This window comes from Bos indicus, chromosome 15 (genome assembly GCF_029378745.1).
Source record: "Bos indicus isolate NIAB-ARS_2022 breed Sahiwal x Tharparkar chromosome 15, NIAB-ARS_B.indTharparkar_mat_pri_1.0, whole genome shotgun sequence".
Lineage (NCBI taxonomy): Eukaryota > Metazoa > Chordata > Mammalia > Artiodactyla > Bovidae > Bos > Bos indicus.
Window position 1 is genome coordinate 18,631,827 of NC_091774.1, and position 22,073 is coordinate 18,653,899.

At 41.4% G+C, this 22,073-nt stretch overlaps 1 protein-coding gene and 1 long non-coding RNA gene across 4 annotated transcripts in view; one reads left to right on the top strand and one right to left on the bottom strand.

The window, feature by feature from the left end:
- LOC109569844 (protein O-glucosyltransferase 3) overlaps window positions 1-22,073 on the bottom strand; it is a 147,024-nt gene that overhangs the window by 114,669 nt on the left and 10,282 nt on the right. The window lies entirely within an intron of this gene.
- LOC139187129 (uncharacterized) lies at window positions 5,420-16,746 on the top strand. The gene is made up of 3 exons (XR_011570768.1): window positions 5,420-6,065; window positions 15,438-15,555; window positions 15,945-16,746. It is a non-coding gene; the product is annotated as an uncharacterized lncRNA (long non-coding RNA).

Sequence of the window (22,073 nt, forward strand, 5' to 3'; positions counted from 1 at the left end):
TTTTCGATGATCCAGCAGATGTTGGCAATTTGATCTCTGGTTCTTCTGCCTTTCTAAAACCAACTTGAGCATCAGGAAGTTCACAGTTCACATATTGCTGAAGCCTGGCTTGGAGAATTTTGAGCATTACTTTACTAGCGTGTGAGATGAGTGCAATTGTGCGGTAGTTTGAGCATTCTTTGGCATTGCCTTTCTTTGGGATTGGAATGAAAACTGACCTTTTCCAGTCCTGTGGCCACTGCTGAGTTTTCCAAATTTGCTGGCATATTGAGTACAGCACTTTCACAGCATCATCTTTCAGGACTTGGAATAGCTCAACTGGAATTCCATCACCTCCACTAGCTTTGTTCGTAGTGATGCTTTCTAAGGCCCACTTGACTTCACATTCCAGGATGTCTGGCTCTAGGTCAGTGATCACACCATTGTGATTATCTGGGTCATGAAGATCTTTTTTGTACACATCTTCTGTGCATTCTTGCCATCTCTTCTTAATATCTTCTGCTTCTGTTAGGTCCATACCATTTCTGTCCTTTATTGAGCCCATCTTTGCATGAAATGTTCCTTTGGTATTTCTGATTTTCTTGAAGAGATCCCTAGTCTTTCCCATTCTGTTATTTTCCTCTACTTCTTTACATTGATTGCTAAAGAAGGCTTTCTTATCTCTTCTTGCTATTCTTTGGAACTCCGCATTCAGATGTTTATATCTTTCCTTTTCTCCTTTGCTTTTTGCTTCTCTTCTTTTCACAGCTATTTGTAAGGCCTCCCCAGACAGCCATTTTGCTTTTTTGCATTTCTTTTCTATGGGAATGGTCTTGATCCCTGTCTCCTGTACAATGTCATGAACCTCATTCCGTAGTCGTGTTCAAATCTTTGTGACCCTGTGGACTGTAGCCTGCCAGGCTCCTCTGTCCATGGAATTCTCTGGGCCAGACTACTGGATTGGGTAGCCATCCCCTTCTCCAGGGGATCTTCCCAACCCAGGGATCGAACCCAGGTCTCCCACTTTTCAGGCATGTTCTTTACCATCTGAGCCACCAGGGAAACCCACCATCAGAAGCTATTATGTACTTTACATGAATATGTCTCAGTGTATCAAGAAGAGGTACAGAATTATTCTCAATCTGTAAACAATCAGTGGTCAAAAATGAAAAGAAATCTAAGTTGTAATTAAGCAGTAATTCCAGATGTGTTTTACAGAAGAAAAGTAGAAATGAAAATAACTTTTTACTTGGTATTGTAGATGGGTATGGCCTATTCTTTATTAAGAATTACCTTAGATTTAAAAAGTTATTCTCTGGTTTTGAATCACTTTGAATCCACTTTTCAGCTTGGTGGATTGGCACCAGAATGTTGCTATTTGCAAAAATGCTTGTTTTCTTTTAGGTAGGATATGATGAAATAATGTAAGAAATCTAGATATCTGGTTTTCTCCCTCTTGTTTTGCTTTGTAAATTGTGGAATGGACGTTTTACTGATATCCAAAAATAGGACTCAAGCCATAGACGCAATGAATTAAACATGGTGGTAGATATGTCTGAAAGACATAGACTGCTCTTCTAGCGTACAGGCAGTCCATGATGTGTTGGCAGCCTGATCCACTCATAGCAAAATAGTCATGGGTAGTTGCTGTGCTTTGGCTCATGTGATTCAAAATTCTTCACATTCCTGGCCCTAATCTACTAAACCAGGGATTTATGCTTGACCCCAAAGCTAAACATTAGCAAGAATGCTGTCTAACTGATGTGTTCTATTTTGGAAAGTGATTAATCACATCCTTCTTCTTAATACGTCTTGAAATCATTATTACAAGTAAAACAAACTAAAGTGACACAAAGACTGAGATACACAGTGACAAGGTGTTAAGCAGTACCGTGAGTAGAAGCCATGAGGCAACAGAATCTGGAATAGGCAGAAGCCATGCAGCAGAAGGGAAAGTGGCAAGAAGAAAATCAGCTGTGGCCATGGATGTGATCAGGCAAAAGCAGAGCAAAGGAGCTGAGCCACAAGTCTGGTAGCTTTTCAGCTTGGTGGATTGGAACCAGAATGTTGCTATGCTGTAATCACTGTGTCTATTCCCAAGGACTGGTTGTACAGGGTGAGCCAGTTTTTTCCTTACTTCCCCACTGCAGACTTACAATAAAGTGTCATTCATCACTTATGATAAATTAGAGCAAGCTCCTTGTCATCTGAAAGAGTATAATGAAAACAGCCAGCCATAGCAACATGTAGGAAACTGTTTACAAGGGTGGGGGCAGGAAATTTCAAATGTCAACAAAACTGACTTTGATTTGCTATTATATAATTTTTAAGTTCAGTTTTTTTCTAATTCAGTTCAATTCAGTCGCTCAGTTGTGTCCGACTCTTTGTGACTCCATGAATTGCAGCACACCAGGCCTCCCTGTCCATCACCAACTCTCCGAGTTCACTCAGACTCACGTCCATCGAGTCAGTGATGCCATCCAGCCATCTCATCCTCTGTCGTCCCCTTCTCCTCCTGCCCCCAACCCCTCCCAGCATCAGAGTCTTTTCCAATGAGTCAACTCTTCTCATGAGGTGGCCAAAGTACTGGAGTTTCAGCCTTAGCATCATTCCTTCCAAAGAAATCCCAGGGCTGATCTTCAGAATGGACTGGTTGGATCTCCTTGCAGTCCAAGGGACTCTCAAGAGTCTTCTCCAACACCACAGTTCAAAAGTATCAATTCTTCATCGCTCAGCTTTCTTCACAGTCCAACTCTCACATCCATACATGACCACAGGAAAAACCATAGCCTTGACTAGATGGACCTTTGTTGGCAAAGTAATGTCTCTGCTTTTGAATATGTGAAATTACACTCAGTTCAGAAGACTTGAAAATTGCAGAAAAGCTTGGGGGGGAAAATGTCACTCAGTTTCCACAACCAGAGGTACTGCTGTGTGTGCATATGTCCACTGAGCATTTTAAAGCAGGGGTAAAAGGATGTTACACTTGGACTTGGCCTGTTTTAGTTTTAGCTGAGCCATGAAAGCAACAGATTCCACATACCCACGTGAATTGTGAGAAGACTAGTAAGGAGAATTTGCTTGGTAGGATTTATAATAACAAAGCAAAAAAAAAAAAAAAAGCCAAAGACTTTATCTTATGTTTTCTTCTAGTTTTATAGTTTCCAGTCTTATGTGTAAGCCATTTGAGTTGATTTTGAGTTGATTTTTGTGTATGCCATAAGGCAAGGGTTCAATTTCATTCTTTTGCATGTGGATATCCAGTTTTCCCAACATAATTTATTGAATAGACTATCTATGCTTCATACCTTGTGTATTCTTGACACTCTTGTTGACATATATGCATAGATTTATTTCTGGGCTCTTTGTTCTGTTCCATTGGTCTATATGTATACCTTTATACTAGTATCATCGGAGAAGGCAATGGCACCCCACTCCAGTACTACTGCCTGGAAAATCCCATGGACAGAGGAGCCTGGTAGGCTGCAGTCCATGGGGTTGCTACGAGTCAGATACGACTGAGCGACTTCACTTTCACTTTTCACTTTCATGCATTGGAGAAGGAAATGGCAACCCACTCCAGTGTTCTTTCCTGGAGAATCCCAGGGACGGGGGGGAGCCTGATGGGCTGCCATCTATGGGGTCGCACAGAGTTGGACATGACTGAAGTGACTTAGCAGCAGCAGCAGCATACTAGTATCATACTGTTCTAATTACTGTAGCTTTGTAATATATTTTAACAACAGGACGTGTGATATGATTTCATGGATATGGCACCAAAAGCCAACAAAATATAAATATAGCCAACAAAAGCAAAAGTAGACAAGAAAGACTTTATCAAAATAAAAATTTCCTGCACAGCAAAGGAAACACTCAGTAGATTGATAAAGTAACCTATGGAATAGGAGAAAATATGTGCAAATTATATTTCTGATAAAGGGTTAAAATGTCTAAGATATATTGCTGTTGGTGAAGGTCAGGTCCCTGGGATTTAGGGCCTGACAAAACGTGGTCCACTGGAGAAAGGTATAGTAAACCTTCACTATTGCTGCCTTGAGAACCCCATGAACAGAATGAAAAGATATATAAGGAACTCCTAAAACTCAATAGCAAAACCCCTAATAATCTAATTTTTAAATGGGCTAATGTCTTGAATAGACATTTGTCCAAAGAAAGCATACAAGTAAATTATAGGTATATAAAAAGTATCTCAGTGTCAACTATCATTAGGCAAATGCACATTAAAACCACATTGAGATATCACCTTACACCTGTTAGGATGGCCATTGTAGTAACAGTAGTGATGGTGGTGGTGGTGGTGTAATAGTAGTAACGATAGGTACTAGTAGCAATAGACAAGTGTTGGCAAGGATGCAGAGAATTTGCAACCCTTGTGCACTATTGACGGGACTCCAAAATGGTGCAGTTACTATGGAAAACAGCATGGAGGTTCCTCAACAAAATTTAAAAAATAGAATTATCATATGATCTAGCAATCCCACTTCTGTGTATTTATCCAAAGTAATTGAAATTAGAATCTAGAAAAAAATATTAGCATGCCCATGTTCACTGCAGCACTATTCATAATGGCCAATATGCAGAAACAATCTAAATGCCCATCCATAAAAGAACTGGTAAAAGAAAATGCGGTATATACATATAATAGGATATTGCTGCTGCTGCTAAGTCGCTTCAGTCGTGTCCGACTCTGTGCGACCCCATAGATGGCAGCCCACGGGGCTCCCCTGTCCCTGGGATTCTCCAGGCAAGAACACTGGATATTATTCAGCCATAAAAAGAAGGAAATCCCACAATATGCAAGATGGATGAACCTTGAGAACATTATGAAATAAGCAAATGAAATAAACCAGTCACAGAAGGACAGATAATGCATGATTCCACTTACATGAGGTTTCTAAAATAGTCGAACTCATAAAAGCAAAGAATAGAATAATGGTTGCCAGGGCCTAGGGGAAGGGGAGATGAGGAGTTGCTAATTAAAGGTATAAAACTTCATTTATTTATGAATGAATATTTTCTAGAGGCCCACTGTATAACACTGTGCCTGTAGATAACAATACTGTACTATGTACTGAAAAATCTGTTAAAGAGAGTGAATCTCATGGTGGCAAAACTAGTCCCTTTACCCACCCATGCTGGTTCAGAAGAACAGAGACATGGAGTCTTTTTTTTAAAGACAGACTTCAACAGTACCACTGAAAGAGCTTAATATATGTCCCGTAGAATTTTGGGGAAAGGACAAATGGTGTCAACTCCTGCCTGAGAAGCAGGAGTTTGAGAAACTGGGGCCAGCCAGCCAGCCCAGAATGAGGGAAGTGACGGAAGATGGAAGAGAGATTGCTCAGTCCTTACTTCCAGAGTTTCTCACGCGCAAACACTTCTATGCGTTCCAACGGATAAGACCTGGACCACAGGAGAGGTTGGCTGGGGGGTAACGAAGTTTGTCTTCATTCACGTCTGTGAGAGTCGGCTCAGGAGGTGAAGAAATCTTAGTAGAAAGGCTGTGAGTCACAGGATTCCTAGGGACATGGAGGAGTTGGCAGAGAGCAGGGGAGGGCATATCGCTGCATCAAGAGAGCTGCAGCACAGAGCATGAAAACCCCACCTGAGCTTACAAGAAGCAAATTTAAACATCCGCCCAGCTTCAGAGAGCGTGAAGCCACGCTACCGCTATCCCAGGCAAGCAAGAGCTTTCTAACATACACCCTGTTCCCACCCAAACATGTACCTCTCCTCCCATCCACCCTCTATTTCAGCTCTGGAACGGTCAAGAGCCATCTCTGAGAGGATGGAGGGGAGAGGCTGACAGGGTAAGGTAGGATCAAACTCTCCCTCACCGTCCCCGGCTTCTCACTGCCGCAAGCTGTCGCTGTGCCGGGGGAAACGGCTGCTCTCTGAAAGACACTGGAATTCATTAGGGACTGGACAATCTAACCATCGTATTGAATTGAGGCTGTGTTTTGTGTCCTCAAGTGACCAAAGGATGCTTATCACCTGAGAGTGGGCGGAAAAGTCATGGGACAGCCCAGGTTGTTATTCAGTGGCATTTCAAGGCAAAACGAAAGGTATTTTCTCATTCTATTCTGTGAGTCTTGATTGCTCAACATGCCTGTTATACATGTATGTGTTTTTTAAAAATGTTTTTAAGCTACAAATACTTTTTTTGCAGCCAGCACATCCCACTTAGCATTATATTAAGAATGGTACATTACATCAGTATCCTTTTACCATTGTGACTTTGTGCCATAGGGTATGTACCAACTTCCCTAACATTATACATGTGAGTTATTTCTAAGTTTTCATAGCCATAATGTTGAAGTGAACAGCATTCCAACCTAGCATTGTGCACCTCTCTGATGAATGTCTTAGGATAAATTTCCCTGAAGTAGAATTGCCAGAAAGGATAAGCACCCTTTAATGACTAATGAAACATATTGACAAATTGCTCTGTGGAAAGCTTATACCAATTTTTTCTCCAATCAGCAGATTCTATATCTGAATCAATTATCCCATGTTTTTGCCAACAGTAGTTATTATTGTTATTAGTCTTGATAATCTGATATCTAATAAGGAAAAAGAATTTTTTCACAAAAATTTTTCTTTGATTATTGGAGTTGAACTTAATTTCATATGTTTATAGGCTCTGTGTCATTTTTTAATGGCTTACCTGCTTAACACCTTTGCTTATTATTTGTAATTAACAGGTGTCATTGAAAATATTAGTTCTTTTAAACTCAAGGCAAAGGCCAAAAGAATGGCAGAGCTGGTAATTCTTGGTGTTTGCTTCAAAGCGTAGCTCACAGACCAGTCTGAGTATCGTAAGTGGAGCTCAAGTTGGCCACCACGACATGCCACAGGGCAGTGCAAGCTGTTGTCGTCAATGCACCTAATTTTCTTGGTTGTTTGCCTCCTATTGCTCTTGCTTCTGTGGTAGTACAAAGAGCAGCATCATGCGGCCCAATGCCCAGACATTATTGCCATAGATACTCTCCAGTGCTATCTTCATCTTTTCCCAACCACTCGCCTCAGACTGGCATGGTTGCATAACATCACTGTCTGCGCTTATATAAAAGTGCTGGGTTTGGATGGTGGGGACAGTCAGATGATGGGTTCTGATCCCTTTGTTGCTGGGGCTGATCAAATAATATCTCTGTGTCTCATTCTCCTCATCTGTAAAACTTTATGATCAGATCGCATGATTACCTATCTGGACTAGTTTTCCATTACGCTGTCATTTAAATCCTATGTGCCAGCCATCCTAAACTTTTTGCCGTGCTCTGTGGGCTGTTTTCCAAGTTTCTCTTCTGTTTGCAATGCCCTTGCTTACACATTTTTTATTTGGTCGCATGACCAAAAAACTGGGTTGGCTGTTAGCTAAATGTTTGAAAAATATTCTTTGAGTGGAGAAGAAAAGAATCCAATTAAACTATAATGAGAATCTAAATTTGTAAGAATGATTTGAAGACACTAGGAAATTTAAGATCTATCAGTGGGAAAAGATACACACAAAATAGCTGTGATATAGACCCAATAGATTCTCTATTCACAGCACTTCTGATAATAACCCCCTTGAGTTAGTGTAGACCCCACAAGTCAAGGGCTCAGTCCCACAAAACTAACTCCACTTCAGACACCAACCTCATGTCCAGACTTCCAGTACTTCTGACTGATTGGCTAAATTGGGGGTTCCCAAAATCCCCTCTTAAGGGTTGACAATTTATTAGAACAGCTTACAGAACCCAGGTAAATAAAGTTTACTTACTATCATTAATTTATTACAAAGGATATTTTAAAGGATACAAATAGATAGCCAGATGAAGAGACACATATGACAAGATCCAGAAGGGTCCTGAGCACAGAAGTTTCTGTCCCCAAGGAGTTTAGAATATGCCACCCTCCTGGCATGCAAAGGCATTCTTGTTCACCAACCCAGAAGCTCTCTGAACTTTGCTGTTTATTGTTTTTATGGAGGCTTCATTATGTAGGCATGACTAATTAAATCACCAGCCATGGTGATTAAGTCGGGGGGAGGGGAGCAACTAGGGGGATGGCTAAAATTTCCAGCCCTGTAATCACATGATTGGTGCCTCTCGCAGCTAACTCCCATCCTCCAAGAGTTACCGCATTGTGTAAACTCAGATGGTTGAAAGGGGCTTATAATGAATAACAAGAAATACTCCTCTTGCCCCTCCCACCCAGGAAATATCAAGGGTTTTAGACATTCAGTGCCAGGAACTTTGGATGAAGACCAAATATATATATATATATTTCTTACTATAGCACAATCACATAGTAGAAAACCAAGACTCTTGGTTTGGGATCATAAAGAAAGATAAGATTAATTCTGACTACAGGCTGGAAAAACATTCCTGAAAGTGGATCTTAAAAGACAGGTAGAATACAGATTCGGAGAAGGCAATGGCACCCCACTCCAGTACTCTTGCTTGGAAAATCCCATGGATGGAGGAGCCTGGTAGGCTGCAGTCCATGGGGTCGCTAAGAGTCAGACACGACTGAGCGACTTCACTTTCACTTTTCACTTTCATGCATTGGAGAAGGAAATGGCGACCCACTCCAGTGTTCTTGCCTGGAGAGTCCCAGGGATGGGGGAACCTGATGGGCTGCCGTCATGGGGTCGCACAGAGTCGGACATGACTGAAACGACTTAGCAGCAGAATACAGATTGGAGAATAAGCCCTGTTAGGGCAGAGTCTGAATCCATGGTTGTTCCGTTGTTCTTTACTAGTGAAGCTCATTCCCCAATGAATGATGGAATGGTTTGGACACTACTGTGTCCAGGGTGTGTGTGTGTGTGTGTGTAGAGCCGGGGAGGGAAGATGCACGCAGACCATCATTGGCAGAAAGTAATCTGAGCAAAAGACACGAAGTAGGAAAGTAAAGAACTTTGGGTTTTTTGTTTGTTTTATTTTAAATGGTCATAGGGAGTTTACATTTGCTGGCCTTACATCAAGAAAGATTATCCAAATTTACTCATGGAGATCAACCATTATCTATTAATATTTTTAATACTGTCCTGGTCATTGGATTATAAAGAAGAATTACCTGAAATTCTCTCAATTCTTTTGTACATATACACATAAATTTCAATACTAAGATCATGCAAGTCTTGTGGAGACTCCTATGCTCTCATGTAAAGAACAGGCCTTGGAGGAGAAGCTAAAGATTTCTTTTTGTGGCCTCCAGCCTATCACTTACACAGCTAGTGATTGCTCCCTGATGTAGCAGATTCAGCTGAAAGCCTGAGATATGGAGAAAGTGATGTCTAACCCTTTCTCCATATCTTCTGATAAGACAGAAGTTTTATCAGAAGTGATTTTGTGCTGCTCTGCTATTTATCATACACATAAAAAATATAAAGTTAACCTAAATCTCATTTTCCATGCAAAAGATTGCTAAAAATTAGTGAACGTTCAGCACAAGTTGCCAACAATGAATAGATCTCTGGGGAGGAGAAGGAAAGGAATTCAACTGACAGAATGCCCTAGCAAGCCAGCGGTTTCCCACAATACATAAACATCAGCCTTTTTCCTTACAACTTTTGTTTCTAATATTGACATGAATAGCTTTCCTGAATTGAAGATTTACATATTCCAGCTAGAAATTAAAGTTCAAGTAGTTTGTTATGTAGATTTGATTCAATGGAAGCATTAACAGGTCATAATCAAAAATTATTCTCCCTTTATACACCTTCCATTTATCCACATCCAACCACCCTTCAAGGCCAGTTTCTTTTTTAAGTCTTTCCTAATAACTTCAGCTACTATCCATCTTTCTCTCGTGCTAAAATCCTACTGTCTGTACCACCCATCAGGTACTTAGTCATGTGTAACCTTATAATATTATTTAAATTTTCACAAATTGTCTGCCCAAATGATAGGTTATAAATTTCTCGGGTTCTGTACTTTGCATTTACCAAAGAAGTTTGCATAGCCCATACAAACAGTAGGTCTTCAAAATATTTGTCAACAATTTCTTATTTTAATAAAAATATCACTAATCTTGATCCTAAAACATGTTGGGATTTATTTAAATAAACTACTGTTATGATAAACTTGGAAAGGGGTATACTTTTTCTTTATCATCGTTCCTGCTGAAGACACCATTCTCAGTCTTGCTGCTTTGAACCGAGAGGTGTGCGTTCAACATATTCAAGCAAAGTCTGAAAGACCCAGGGCCAAATGGTCTGCCAGGGCCTTCAGCCTGGTGTACAGTGGCTTACCTGATGGGTGCTGAGTAGCACAAGGCAGAATGATGGCTTTGCCTCTCTCTTCAGTGACTCTAGACAGCTTCTGGACAAGATTTCCAATGCCCTAGGCTGGTGGGCAGGGCACATGGAAGACAGGGGATCATCCCCCACTTGCTGAAGGTGAAATACGCTTCTGCCGAGTCCAGAATGAAGAGAATGGTGCTGCTGAACTTCTCAGAGGGAAACAGACACTGGAAATAAAAGGTCTTGCTTCTTTTTGGAAGGGGAGAAGAAGGTATTTTAACGATCAGTCAGTCTTAATTATTTTTACTTGCAATGGGAGAGAAATAAACCTCCTGACAGAAGTCCAGAGCTGAAGGGGAGGAAATGAAACCCCTTGTAGCTTCCTCTGCTGGCTGAGCACCTGCTGTCGTGCAGGCTGTTCACCCTGGCTTGGCCATGGTGTGGCTCCTGTAGGCCAGTCAGTCCCCTCCTCTCCTGCTTTCTCCTTCTCCCCAGATTCCTATACAGGCCATCTGGAGCACGGGAATAAGTTTCAATCTCCCTTGTTCAAAACAGAATTCTGTTTTGAAATCTGCTTACTCCTCCCTTCACCCCCAGTCCTGGTCACAGGCCCAAAATGAATTTAACTGTTAGGAGATAATACTCATCAAGAGATAATGTATCTTTTGTTTCTTTAGGTAAATTTACTCCTAAGTATTTTATTCTTTTCATTGCAATGGTGAATGGGACCATTCTTAATTTCCTTAATTTCTCTTTCTGTTTTGCATTGTTAGTATATAGGAATGCAAGGGATTTCTGTGTATTAATTTTATAGCCTGCAACTTTACTATACTCACTGATTAGCTCTAGTAGTTTTCTGGTGGTGTCTTTAGGATTTTCTATGTAGAGGATCATGTCATCTGCAAACAGTGAGAGTTTTACTTCTTCGTTTTCAATCTGGATTCCTTTTATTTCTTTTTCTTCTCTGATTGCTGTGGTGAGGACTTCCAAAACTATTTTGAATAGTAGTGGTGAGAGTGGGCACCCTTGTCTTATTCCTTATTTTAGAGGAAATGCTTTCAATTTTTCTCCATTGAGCATAATGTTTGCTGTGGATTTGTCATATATGGCTTTTATTATGTTGAGGTATGTTCCTTCTATGCCTGTTTTCTGGAGATTTTTTTTTTTAATCATAAATGGGTGTTGAATTTTGTCAAAGACTTTCTCTGCATCTATTGAGATAATGTTTCAATTTGTTAATATGGTGTATCACATTGTTTTGTGAATATTTAAGAATCCTTGCACCCCTGGAATGAAGCCCACTAACAAAGCAACTGACAAAGAATTAATCTCCAAAATATACAAGCAGCTCCTGTAACTCAGTACCAGGAAAATAAACAATCCAATCAAAAGGTGGGCCAAAGAACTAAACAGACATTTCTCCAAAGAAGATATACAGATGGATATTAAACACATGAAAAGATGCTCAACATCACTCTTTATCAGAGAAATGCAAATCAAAACCACAATGAGGTACCATCTCACGCCAGTCAGAATGGCTGTCATCAAAAAGTCTATAAACAATAAATGCTGGAAAGAGTGTGGAGAAAACGGAACCCTCTTACACTGTTGGTGGGAATGCAAACTGAAATGAATGAAAGCCACAATGGAGAATAGTGTGGAGATTCCTTTAAAAACTGAAATTAAAACTGCCATATGATGCAGCAATCCCACTGCTGGGCATACGCACCAAGGAAACCAGAATTGAAAGAGACACACGTATCCCAATGTTCATTGCAGCACAGTACTGTTTACAATAGCTAGGACATGGAAGCAACCTAGATGTCCATCAGAGGATGAATGGATAAGGGAGTTGTGGTAGATATACACACAGAATATTACTCAGCTATAAAAAAGAACGCATTTGAGTCAGTTCTAATGAGATGGATGAAACTGGAGCCTATTATACAGAGTGAAGTAAGTCAGAAAGAGAAACACCAATATAGTGTATTAATGCATATATATGGAATTTAGAAAGATGGTAATGATCCTAAATTCAAGACAGCAAAGAACAGACTTTTGGACTCTGTCGGAGACGGTGAGGGTGGGATGATAAGAAAGAATAGCACTGAAACATGTATATTACCATATGTGAACTAGAGGATCAGTGCAAGTTCTGTGCATGAACCAGGGCACTCAAAGCTCTGGGACAACCCAGAGGGTGCAATGGGGAGGGAGGTGGGAGCAGGCTTAAGGATAGGCAGACACATGTGCACCTGTGGCTGATTCATGTCCCTGTGTGGCAAAAACCACCACAATATTATAAAATAATTGTCCTCCAATTAAGATAAATTAATTTTAAAAATTCACAAGAATCTAAATAGCATAGTGATTTGGTACCCATGTCCAACTGTTTAAAAATAAGTCTTCCCTGAGATCACACATAGGGTTAAATGACCTCTTTGTCCCTGTGTTAAAGTGTCTTATTATCCACCACATTATAGTGAATATACTATTTTCAAATACATCTCCTTCATTACATTAAGAGACTGTAGAGAGAACTTTAGTATGTTTGGTACTAAGCCCATGGTAGGATCATAAGTATTGTTGTTCAATCACTAAGTCATGTCTGACTCTTTGCAACCCAATGGACTGCAGCACACCAGGCTTCCCTGTCCTTCACTATCTCCTGAAACTTGCTCAAACTCATGTCCATTATGTCAGTGATGCCATCTAATCATCTCATCCTCTGTTGTCCCCTTCTCCTCCTGCTCTCAATCTTTCCCAGCATCAGGATCTTTTCCAAGGAGTCAGCTGTTCACATCAGATGGCCAAAGTATTAGAGCTTCAGCTTCAGCAGAAGTCCTTCTGCTGAATATTCAGGGTTGTTTCCTTTAGGATTGACTGGTTTGATCTCCTTGCAGTCCAAGGGACTCTCAAGAGTCTTCTCCAGCACCATAGTTCAAAAGCATCAATTCTTTGGTGCTCAGCCTTCTTTATGGTCCAACCCTCACATCCATACAGGACTACTGGAAAAATCATAGCTTTGACTACATGGATCTTTGTTAGCAAAGTGATGTCTCTGCTTTTCAATATGCAGTGGTTTGTCTCAGCTTTACTTCCAAGGAGCTTCTTTTAATTTCATGACTGAGGTCACTGTCTGCAGTGACTTTTGGAGCCCAAGAAAATAAAGTCTGTCACTGTTTCCACTGTTTCCCCATCTATTTGCCATGAAGTGATGGGACCTGATGATTTGATCTGAGTTTTTTGAATGTTGAGTTTTAAGCCAGCTTTTTCACTCACCTCTTTCACCTTCATCAAGAAGAGCTTTAGTTCCTCTTCACTTTCTGCCATTACAGTGGTGTCATCTGCATATCTGAGGTTGTTGATATTTTTCCTGGCCATCTTCATTCCAGCTTGTTATTCATCCAGCCTGGCATTTCACATGAGGTACTCTGCATATGATTTAAATAAGCAAGGTGAAAATATACAGCCTTGACGTACTCCTTTTCCAATTTTGAACGAGTCTGTTGTTCCATGTCTGGTTCTAACTGTTGCTTCTTGACCTGCATACAGGTTTCTCAGGAGGCAGGTAAGGTAGTTTGGTATTCCCACCTCTTTAAGAATTTTCCACAGTTTGTTGTGATCCACACAGTCAAAGGCTTTAGGGTAGTCAATGAAGCAGAAGTAGATGTTTTTCTGGAATTCCCTTGCTTTTTCTACAATCCAGTGGATGTTGACAATTTGATCTCTAGTTTCTCTACCTTTTCTAAATCTAGCTTGTACATCTAGAAGTTCTCGCTTCACATACTGTTGAAGCCTAGCTTGAAGGATTTTGAGCATTACCTTGCTAGCATTTGAAATGAGCATATTTGTATGGTAGTTTGAACATTCTTTGGCACTGCCTTTCTTTGGGATTGGAACAAAAATGCTTTTTCCAGTCTGGTGGCCACTGATGAGTTTTCCAAATCTACTGGTATATTGAGCGCAGAACTTAAGCAGCATCCTCTTTTAGGATTTGAAATAGCTCAGCTCGAAGCCCATCACCTCCATTGCCTTTGTTCATATGAATGCTTCCTAAAGGCCCACTCGACTTCACACTCCAGGATGTCTAGCCTAGGTTAGTGACCATGTGCTTATCCAGGTCATTAAGGCCTTTTCTTGTATAGTCCTTTTGGGTATTCTTGCCACCTCTTTTTATTCTTTTCTCCTTCTGTTAAGTCCTTGCTGTTCTGTCCTTTATTGCACCCATTTTTGCATGAAATGTTCCCTTGGTATCTCTAATTTTCTTGCAGAGATCTCTAGTCTTTCCCATTCTATTGCTTTCCTTTATTTCTCTGCATTGTTCACTTAAGAAGGCTTTCTTATTTCTCCTTGCTATTCTTCGGAGCTCTGCATTCAGTTGGGTATGTCTTTCCCTTTCTCCTTTGCCTTCTGATTCTCTTCTTTTCTCAGCTATTGGTAAGGCCTCCTCAGACAACCACTTTACCTTCTTGCATTTCTTTTTTTTTTTTTGGCATGGTTTTGGTCACCGCCTCCTGTACAATGTTACAGACCTCCATCCATAGTTCTTCAGGCACTCTTTCTACCAGATCTAATCCCTTGAATCTACAAATGACTGTTGCTACCTAACAGACATGTTGTTGAGTCAACACACCGGGAAAAAAATTCTATTCTATGGGGCTTTCACTCTTGAAAGGATCACAGAGGACCTGACTCTGAGTTCCGATGCTGTGAGGTGCTTTGAGAAGAGTCCTGAGGCAGCGACATATTCCCAAGACTGTTGACGTAATGTTGCAAACAGAAGCTTGTCATATCTGGCAGGTCCAAGAGAAAGAGGTGAAATTGCAATGCTACCCTCAACACTTAAATTTGACAGTTGTCTGCTCTACAATAATAAAAAGAAAACCCTGATGGCAACCAATCTCCTAAGAAGGCAGGCAGATCCAAATGAGACCAAGAGACTTAGGCTCCTGGAGGTGTAGAATCATTCGTCTTTAGGGATTGCTACCTGTAAGCGTCTATAGCATAACAGAGATAAGCTCCAATGAGGTAAGGAGAGAAAAGCACTTTAAGCACTTTGATGATAAAACTGTAATTGTTTTGCAGCACTGTTTGGAAATTGTGACACAATACTTCCTTGGCTTTTAGACAACTTAAAATTGCTTATAATTTTTTTTTAAATGTACATTAATGTATCATTTTGTTCCCCCTGACTCTCCTTAAGGATCTGGGAGGCTCAGAACAAGATGTTTCAAGATGATACAAGAAGTGAAAAAAGCTGGAGTAGCAGCTGGAGCCAGAGCTCAGGGGAACTGGCTGTACAAAGTGCAAAGTAGACCTAGGTAAGGGTGGGGATTGTGTGGCTTTGAAGGTGGAGACAGCTACCCTGGAGGGAATGTGTTACTCATAAACCTTTTAAAGAGTTTTGCCTGGATTGCAGCTGCAAAGCAATTAAACAGCTGTGGACAGACAGACATGACCTAATTCATTGGCCTTTCCTGTTGTCTTTGATGCAGCCGGTGCTATAGCCTAACCTGCAACTAAGAGTGTTTGGTGGGGTGCAAGGTTGCAGGTTGCTGAGAATAGGGGAGAAACTGATGTCCTTGAGGAAGAAGAGGCACTAAACCCAAGCAGGACCCCATGGGGCCTTCCCAGGACATGGGGCCTTCTCTAGCTCCTCTCTCAAGTACCTAGATAGTATTTGATACACATTTCCTAATTTGTTTTGCAGATATAAACAAAAAAAAACTTCCCCCTCTTCAACAAACAGAAGATGTTAACTACTTGACAACCATCAGCACACAGCCCCAGGTCTCTTGGAGCCTAAGGACTGACAATGTTAACCCCTGTGACACCACCCTGGTACCTGTCCATCAGCCAGAGAACTGTGCACAAGCTGATCACAGACTCTGCTCCCTCACCTGGCTTTTAAAAGTGCCTTGCCTAAGCCCATCGTGGAGTTCAGGGTTTTTAGGGCATGAGCCACCCATCTCCTTGCCTGGTCTTGCAATAAACCTTTCTCTGCTCCAAACTCCAAAGTCTGCTTGGCCTCACTGTGCAACGGGCACAGAAACCTGCATTAACAGCACAAGCAAGCAGGCCCAGTGCAGGGAAGGCCAGACCCTCCTGACCCACTCCCTCACTGAGAAAGCCATCATCAGCAGGCTCCTTGCCAAGCCCCAGCGATTCTTCCGCTCTGAGGAGTGAAGGACCCAACACCAGCTACTGAGGTGACAACTTTCAGCAGACAGAGTTCTCACTTGGCCTTCAGTGATCCTGAAGGGGGCTGTAAAGTGTAGGCTCAAGTGCCAATGCAGTGATTTAGCAACTCAAGTGTGGATGATCCAAAAGTCATGAGAATCTACCTTATGGCATCGGGAAGAAAGGAAGAGGACCACATGTAAAATACATGAGAGAAATTTTAAAACAGATTACAAAGAGTTCTGCAATTTAAAAACTGACCAATGAAAAGAAAAACCTTTGCTGCTCTCTGGGCTCTGACATCGTTTAAATCAAAATGCTGGCTGTTTAGAGGATTTAATGGGGACCCCTAGGACATTCCTTAGGCCACTCTGGAGCCTTTGGGGGTTCTGTCTGCTGTACTCCTTGGCCCCACGGTCACTCCTGCCTGTCTCAGAGCCCCACCTCTGGGAGGGTCATCCAGGGGCTGAAGAGCAGCAAGCCATCGGCAGCAGAAAAGGGGGTGGGGGTCTTGTCAAGAAGCTGTGTCACATGGACTGCACTTGGGTCTCACCTAGACTGTGGGTTTATTTGATGCGGCTGTAGAGGTGGGGGTGAGGGGGATCACAGGGGTCCCACACTGACCTGCACACATCATCACAGTCTAGGATCATAACACACACATTCTCTCAATGGCCATTTAACTCCCTCAAAGCTAAGGCATTAACTTCCCTTTGAATCCACACATCTCCACTGTTCAGTGTCTGGGTCAGTTCACCCATAAAGCCACAGGATACATTGCACAGCTGCCAGAGGGCACAGTCTTGTGTTCCAGTCTCACATCCACCCTTGGTGGTACTATGGTCTTGAGATATTTTGAGAAAAGAGAAAAATAAGGATAATACTATCTCACCTGGGAAAATAAGGAAATGATATCTGCTCTTTCTACTTTGTGTTCAGTCGCTCAGTCATGTCCAACTCTTAGTGACCCCATGAACTGTAGCCCACCAGGCTCCTCTGTCCATGGGAATTTCCAGACAAGAATACTGGAGTGGGTTGCCATTTCCTTCTCCATCTTTCTACTTTCAAGGATATTTGAGAGAATCTGGTGCGTATGGGAAGCTTTAAAGTACTGTATACATTTAAAATGTTATCGATCACATATTCCTGAATAATCACAGAATCAGCAAAGAAAGAGATCTAATTCCTTCCTCTTTCTTTTGACCAACTTGTAGTGAAAGCAGGATGCTTTACCTTTTCAGAAACTCTTCGGACTTCCGTGTTGTCCTTCTTTAACTATGTCCTATTCTCATGTTGAACATAACCACTCAACAATCAATGTGAAGTATGACCAGGGCTTGGTTCAGGGAAGGGAGTTCACAGCCAGGAGCTAATCAGCTCCTGAATATTATAGCAATTGTATTGTGTAACCACACAGTGGGCAGTAAAAGAAAACAAAAACAGCAGAAAGTGAAAAAGAAATTCTTCCAACTGTCAGACTAAACAGCTTCAGGGACAGAAGGTCCTTTTGATCCTGCCAAGTAATTTTTAAGTGGGAAAGTACTAGAAATGAGGCTTTTTACATTTGTCAGGCATAGCCCTCCAAGACTCCAGGCTTTCCCCTCCCAAACCACAGGACTTCCTGAGAAATCAACAGTCCCTCAACTTATGTCAAGGAGTGGCTTGTAGGGAAGAGGTGACAGGTGAAGTCACAACCTAATGTCCTGGCAACCAAGATGGGATCTCTTATGCATATTAGAGTCATCTGGAAGCTCTGAAAAACATCCATGCCTCCCTGATCACAGACCAATTTGGCTGGAATGTCAGGGTGGGACATGGCATCAGGTGCTTTGAGAGTTCCCCAGGTGACTGTCATTTTAGCCAGGGTTGAGAATCTCTGCCTTGGCAGAGCCTACAGTTCAAGACTTGTCATCACAGAAGCCAAGCAGACACATCGAATGTATCTTAGTGCCCAGGTAGGCACACAGAGAGGAGACAGAGTGAGTACAGAGAACCCAGGTGCAACCCCCTCCAGACAGGTGAATCTTAGTACCTACCAAGTCGACATTTTATCACCTTGAGCTGAACTGGAATGGTCTACAGCTCCCACTTAGGAAATCCAGCAATAAGTTTTCCCTAGGAGGTGCCACAGGTTGGATTCCTGATCCTATGGCAGCCCATTCACAGGCAGGCTAGAGGTGCATCAGGTGACCTGCCATAATGGCCATGAACATCAGAATCTGACCAGAGAATGTGTAGAGTCAGCCAGTTGAAAATGCACAGCATGAAGTGAGGGAATCAAAGACATCCTAGAAGAAGGACAGGCTCTGAGAGGCAAGCAGCATAGCTGGTCCCTAGAGTTGCCTTGGTTTCCCAAATCCTTCAAATTCCAGATTCAGCCCACATGTAACCTTTGGGCAAAGCCCTCTCTATCTAAGGGGCCCTGAGTGACTCCTCCTTTCCATCCAAAGACCCTGACTAACCTGAGCGTGTTGGAGACTGACCATGGCACCCAGAAGGATGGGGAGAAGCAGAAGCACAGAGAAGCAAGAGAAGAACAGGGCAACTCCCAAAAGATGCTGAAGCAAGAGACAGAAACTGTGAAAGGGCAGACGGGGCATGAACAGTGAGTGCAGGATAATCAGAAAGAAAACTGAAGGGAATTTTCTGGCAGGGAAACAGAGCCTTAGCAATATAAGGCTGGGAAGTGAGAAAAAGCAGAATATACAGGATGATAGAAGAGGGCAACCGGGATGGAAGACAAAAGAAGAGGACAAGAAATTTCTTTCCCTGCTCTGCGCTGTTGGGAGATGACCCCTATAAGTAGATTTCTCACGCTCAACTAGAAGTTAAAGACTTCCAGCTGGCTTCAGCCAGGCACTGGCAGGAACTGGAAGTCTAGAAGGGAAAAGTCAGGGTATTTCTCCTCCTCCCTCTGCCTTATGAAGAACTTCCGGTAGGGACTGTTTCTCCCAGGTTTCCAAATCCCCAGACAGGTCTGCCAAGGTCCCAGTTTCTCTTGAAGGATCCTAATCTGTAGGGCTTGGCTAACCCCGCCTGCTTCTAAAAAAACAAAAAGAAAAAAATGTAAACTTAATTGTTCTTCAGTCACTCAGTCCTGTCCAACCCCACAAACTTTAGCATGCCAGGCTTCCTTGTCTTTCACTATCTGCCAAAGTTTGCTCAAACTCATGTCCATTGAGTCAATGATGCCATCCATCCATCTCATCCTCTGTTGCCCACTTCTCCTGCCCTCAATCTTTCCCAGCATCAGGCTCTTTTCCAATGAGTCAGCTCTTCACATCAGGTGGCCAAAGTATTGGAGCTTCAGCTTCAGCACCACCAGTCCTTCAAATGAATATTCAGGGTTGATTTCCTCTAGGACTGACTGGTTATATTTTATTATATAAAGATTTTTAAAAATCCTTTTCTTAGATAGGTAGAAATTAAGTGCAATGAAATCTGTGAAATATATTTGTCATGCTGCTGCTGCTGCTGCTGCTAAGTCACTTCAGTCGTGTTCGACTCTGTTCGACCCCTTAGATGGCAGCCCACCAGGCTCCTCTGTCCCTGGGATTCTCCAGGCAAGAATACTGGAGTGGGTTGCCATTTCCTTCTCCATATTTGTCATAAATAGGACAAAAGTCAATTTCCTTCATGTATAGAGAAAAGCAATAAGAAAAAACCCCATTAAGACTTTGTGTCATAGTGGTGTTTGCTTTCTAGAATCCATTCCCCTAGTTTCCCCCCTTTTTAATTTTGTTGTGGCATCAAAATGTGCAGTCCTAGAGGATGGATCACAAATGATTTAAGTCTAACATTTAAATCCGACTCCTTGATTTTCAATTCCCTTGAAGCAACCAGTGGCTTTATGACCTGGATTTGGTCAATGAGAGTTAAGGGGAGGTGTGCGGGATAGTATTCAGCAAAGCTTTCACTTTCATAATCGAATGGACAGATGTAGTTGGCTGCACCTTTATCCCCTCTCTCCCACCTTAAACATGGATGTGATGTTTGGAGCAGTTGTAGCCATCTTTCATTACAAAGGGACCAAACTGACGTCCTAAACCACTAAACCAGCTAGCAGACCTATTTCCAGATACTTTGTTATTTCCAAACAATTTATTCCCAATGGATTAAAGCCATGATTAGATTTGTTATTTGTGACAAGAAGCATTCTGAGTATAAATTCTGAAATACAAATAGGCAAAGGTATAAATAGATAATTCATAAATTATGAAATGTAAATTAATAGTAAACATTTGAAAAAAGTTCAAATTCATTATAACCACAGTTTCAGAAATTAAATCTAGTATAAGAATTTTTAGCCTACAAAATTAGCAAAGATTAAAAATAATAATACAATTCAGTCCTGGGAAGGACAGTTTCTGCTGCAAGTCAAAGTACAATTTGGTAGAACTTTTTGGAAATCATTTCCCAACATATAACAAGAATTTAGAAAATATTTATATTATAGAATAATGATTCTACACTGTGGAATTTACCTGGCTGTGCTTAGTCGCTCAGTTGTGTCTGACTCTTTGCGACCCCACAGACAGTAGCCCTCCAGTCTCCTCTGTCCATGGGGATTCTCCAGGCAAGAATACAAGACCCAGGTCTCCCGCATTGCAGGCAGATTCTTTACCATTTGAGCTATAAGGGAAGCCCAAGAATACTGGAATGGGTAGCCTATCGCTTCTCCAGGGGAACTTCCCAACCCAGAAATCGAACCATGGTCTCCTGTATTGCAGGTGGATTTTTTACCAGCTGAGCTACCAGGGAAGCCCATAATTTATCTGAGCGACACACTTCTAATTGAATTAAGGATGTAAGCACAAATTTTGTAATGACATTATTTAACATACTGTAACACAGCATGACAAACCTGACTCCATATTGAATCTATTCCTTTATCTCTAATCTTTGTGCTCTGTTGCTTGTGCTTAGTTATGCTGGTTCTGAGCCATTTGTAAAATAATGTTGCCTGTAACTTGAAATATACAGGATAGCCCCTTCTCAAGACTCTTATCTTTAAAGGCATAACACTTTCCCCACTCATATAGAGATAAAAAGCTGCAGAACAGAGAATAATATTTGTTTTGTTGGAGGTTTGTAAGAACATTGTGATCACACCTAAATGTACAGATGCAAAAACAAAGAATTCTGGCATCAAGAAGTCTGCAACCAGCCACATCCCCTCCCCTCCAGATATAAAAGAAGCCCGAATTCTAACTCAGGTAAGATGATTCTTTGGGGTACTAGTCCATCATCTTCTTGATCTGCTGGCTTTCTAAGTAAAGTAGCCCCAACAACTCATCTCTCAATTTATAGGCCTGCAGTATAGTAATCAGTATGAGCTTGAACTTGTTAACAATAACGAGAAACAAAAAAGAATAAGAGAAAATTGAAGCACCTAAAATATTGGAATGATTAATTAAATTATAAAATACACGTAGAAGAATAGTATACAGCCACAAAAAATGTTGACTAAGAGTCTTACATTTGAAGGGGTTATTTTTATGTCAGATATTACACATAAAAATATACATAATACTATTACAATTATATGAAAGTGAGTGTGGATGAAAATAGTTTTGATGGTTCCTAAAAAGTTAAACCCAGAATTAACAAATGTCACAGTAATTCCACTCCTGGGTATACACCCAAAAGAAAGGAGAAC